The sequence below is a fragment of the Rhagoletis pomonella genome, unplaced genomic scaffold, assembly GCF_013731165.1.
Source record: "Rhagoletis pomonella isolate Grant_MI unplaced genomic scaffold, Rhpom_1.0 Rhpom_scaffold_00003, whole genome shotgun sequence".
NCBI lineage: Eukaryota > Metazoa > Arthropoda > Insecta > Diptera > Tephritidae > Rhagoletis > Rhagoletis pomonella.
In genome coordinates this window covers 27,384,808-27,389,060 of record NW_023458557.1, presented here as the reverse complement: position 1 = coordinate 27,389,060, position 4,253 = coordinate 27,384,808, and positions in this window count along the sequence as shown.

Genomic DNA, 4,253 nt, shown 5'->3' with positions numbered 1-4,253 from the left:
TGTACGTTAAAGATTCTAAATATGTATGTATAAATAATATTTATAAATAATTTACTTACGCAATATGGATAAGTCGATTACAATATTTAAAAATTTCCGTTAACCGGCCTGTTCATGAATAATTTTTCTCCTTAGTTCGATCGGGTACCAAAAGGCAGTTAAGGCTGTTTCTTTGATAATTTTGAAAAAATCAAGTAAGCTGCGAGTTTTATTTGAATTAACGGAAACATATTAGGTTTGTATAGTAACTTCTCCAGTAATAATTGCAGCGAGAGCGTAAAAGCATAATAGAGCGTAAAATTGAGAAGAGAAAACTAGCAGAAAAAGTTACTGAACACAAAACTAGTAAAAACTTGCAAGTGAACAGTTGTTGTACCTACTAGTTGTACCCAGGTACACCCCACCTAATAATATAAAATTATTTTACTTAAAAACCATCCTTATGAAATTGCATTTAAATTTAGCTTTTCTCCATTTTGTAGAAAATTTATATTTTTAGGATGTCACCAAATTTTAACTCGTTATTATCAGTAGTTTATAATAAAAATTGCACTTGAATATGCAAAAGATACCCTGGTACCCATCTATGAACAGGACGGTTAACTTGCAATCCAAATTTCAACCCTGGCATAAAGTTTCAAAATATGAGTCAAGACAAGGCGAATTTATTTGTACAAACAAAATTCGCCTTGAGTCAAGACATCACATTCAAAACGAGTCTACGATACGAATGAGTGTAACTTACAAAGAGTCAAATGAGTTAGTTGAATGAGCTGACTCCTTAAAGTGAGTCGGAGTTATTGAGTCAACTCCTGCCAATTTGCTGAGTTACCCACCCTTACCCGAAACTATTTTTGACCGACCACTGTGATTCACAGCTTGCATTACAAGATGCGCTTAGGCTTAATTTGGGTATTTGATCCAATACCGCGCCCGGCCATCTGTTTGAAAGCGATTAATTTAGTCTTGTCAGACCAAATAACCTTCAATTAAATCTTAAAAATGTGTTTTATTGCATTCTGAAAGGCCCAACATATCCCAATAGACAACGGTCCGGTTTTCGTGCGATGCAGGGAAATGCTACCACTCTTGCACATTTATTTTGATCAAAATTGTTTTTTTCTTCTTTTATACTGCCTTTCCGCTCAATTTGGCAATTCTTCGCATCGCTGTCTACTGATTTGCATTTAATTTTGATACCTTAAGCGCTTCTGTAATAGTGGCAGCAGCGCTACTGGCTACTAAGTTCATAAGATATCGGGCCGTAATATTTTTTGACAGGATTCCTTTGTACTTAGTAACACTTTAGGCTATATTTTTTTTTCAGTCTCAACATTTTCATGTGGCAAACTCCACAATTTTTTGACACTTTTCCTGCGGTCCCGCCTTTGCACAGTAAATCTATAATTTACATTTATGTTTCCTGATTAACCATATTATTTACTGGTGATCACTTCTTGAATAAATTACAATACAGAAAAAGTCATCTGACTTCCAACTAAGTATAACTGTAAAATGAAAAACTGAGAGTGAGTGCAAAACTGTAACATTTGCCATAATTTAATTAATTAAAGGTTAGATAATTATTGACAGCCGCGGTTTGACACTCCATTACAAACGGTTGTATTTACGAAGGGCAGAGAAATGGGTAGAATGAAATCCCTGGGTGCGAAAATGGTAGTAGAAAAGTACGCAAAGTTGTCGCTTAGTAAGGAAATTCCTTTTGTAAATTTTAATGTATTTTCGGAAATTTGGCCTTTTAAACGAAATATTGAAAGAAATACTAAGATATCTACGTGAATTACGTAATTTATGTGCTATTTTGCGGTGTAAAAACTGCGAAAGGGCTCAAAATTCAAATAAAACTACTATAAGTTTTATGTAAACATCGAATTTAAAAACAGTTTTTGTTTTCATCAGTTAAATGGGCTTTATATCTATACTAATATATATTTTGTAAGACTTTTTTTCTGTTCGCAAAGCTCGAGATCGGCTGTACTGAATTTTTTGAAATTTCGGTCATAGGTTTTGGATGGGCTTCTCATTGTCTTAGGCAGAAAAAAAGTTTAAATACTTCCATAAAAGTGGAACTGCAGGACTTTAAAAATCCTATGAATCTAACATACATGCCCACATAACAGCGCTGAGAGCGGCATCTGCTGTTAATTCGTACAGAATACAGCGCAAAGCAAGGGTTATGTATACATATACATGTTAACGTTAATGTTGATTCTTATGTTAAAAAACAAATATGTCCATATGTACAGTTTATGGAGAAATAATGTAGGCAATTAAATATGTACATAGAGTCGTTTATGCTGCCACAATGAGCAACTAACATTGCTGTTAGCACTTACATTTTTATATGCATATTTATGTACATACATACCCAGCCAGCAGAGAAACGTACTTTTTGCCGAAAGTGCAGTTTTCGTACATTTTTCGTTTCCGAGAATGTCCAGAAAACGATTTTCATATTTGTTCATTTTTCAAATCCAAAAAATGTCATCATCTTATTTCAAAACAATAATTTTAAAATATTTGTTCAAACTGTGCATTTGAAAACATGTATACATATTCGCCAGTAGCTGAGTGTGCAGAGAAGTGTGCTACTATTTGTTAGCTTCAGGAGGTCCCAGATTCGAGTTCCGTTAGAAGCAACACATTAAAATTAGTTATTCAAATTGAAATAATTGCTGAATCTTAAATTTGTGTTTTGTTTGGTTTCCTGTAACTATGAAAAAGTTTCTGTGAAGTTCATAATGAAATCGTTTTCAACGAAAAATTGTATCAGACAAATTTCAGGAAAACAGCCGAAAGCGCATCCGTTTTACTACCATTTTCGATAGTTTTCTGCACATACGTTTCGGATGAACACTTTAGTGGGAGAATTGATCTGAAAAACGTCCGAAAACGGAATCGGAAAACGGATGAAACATCAGGTTTTTATACGAAATTGTTTCCATTTTCGGATACGTTTCCGGATATTTTGCTGGCTGCGTATGCATGTATATAACTACACATAAAACCCCTGCTGCTATGTTTTTTTGTACGTAAGTGAGCGCAATATTAAAAGCAGCAACTCTTATCCATCTATGTATATCGCATAGCTCGAGAACGGCTGAACCGATTCTTTTGAAATTTCGGGCACCTACTGTAGACGTTCAAAGCATGGTTATCGTATAAAAGCAATCTCCATATATAAAAGGGGCGAACCGAATTTTTCATACTCCATATCTCTGGAAATTTTCGATGTAGAGTTCTGGAACTTGGTATAGAGATATACGAAACCCATCGCATATTCTTGGAAAAAAATTGGAGCTATCGGAAAAGGGGGCGTGGCACTCCCCATCAAACCGAATATTCATACTGCATATCTCTGGAAGTGTTCATGGTAGAGTAATGGAACTTGGTATTGGCACATATGAAATCTATCGCATAATCTTGGAGAAAAATTGGACTTATTGGAAAAGGGGGTGTGGCACCTCCCTTTCAAGCCGAATTTTTCATATTGCATATCTCTGGAAGTATTTATGGTAGCGAAGATAGAGATATATGAAATAAATATCATACTCTTGGATACAAATTGGAGGTATTTGAAAAGAGCGCGTGGCACTTCCAATACAAACTGAATTTTTCATATTGCATATTTCTATAAATGTTCATGGTAGAGTACTGAAAATTGGTGTGCAGATACATAAAATCAATCGCATACTCTTGCAAAAAAAATTTTAGCTATTGGGAAAGAGGGCGTGGCACCTCCCATACAACCCGAATATTTTATACAGCATATTTCTGGAAGCGTTCATGGTAAAATTTTTGAACTTTGTACGGATATATAGAAAGCAATCACATACTCATGAAGAAAAACTGGAGTTATTGGAAAAGGGGCGTGGCACCTCCTATACAAACCGAATTTTTCATACTGCATATCTCTGGGTATATTCATGGTAGAGTACTGGAACTTGGTGTGGAGATATATAAAATCAATCGGATATTCTTTCACAAAAATTGGAGCTATTGGAAAAGAGGGCGTTGTACCTCTCATACAACCCGATTATTTCATACTGCATATTTCTGGAAGCGTTCATGGTAAGAGTTTTGAACTTTGTACGGAAATATGTGAAATAAATCACATACTCATGGAGAAAAATTGGAGTTATTGGAAAAGGGGCGTGGCACCTCCTATACAAACCGAATTTTTTATTCTGCATATCTCTGGAAATGTTCATGGTAGAGTACTGGAACTTGGT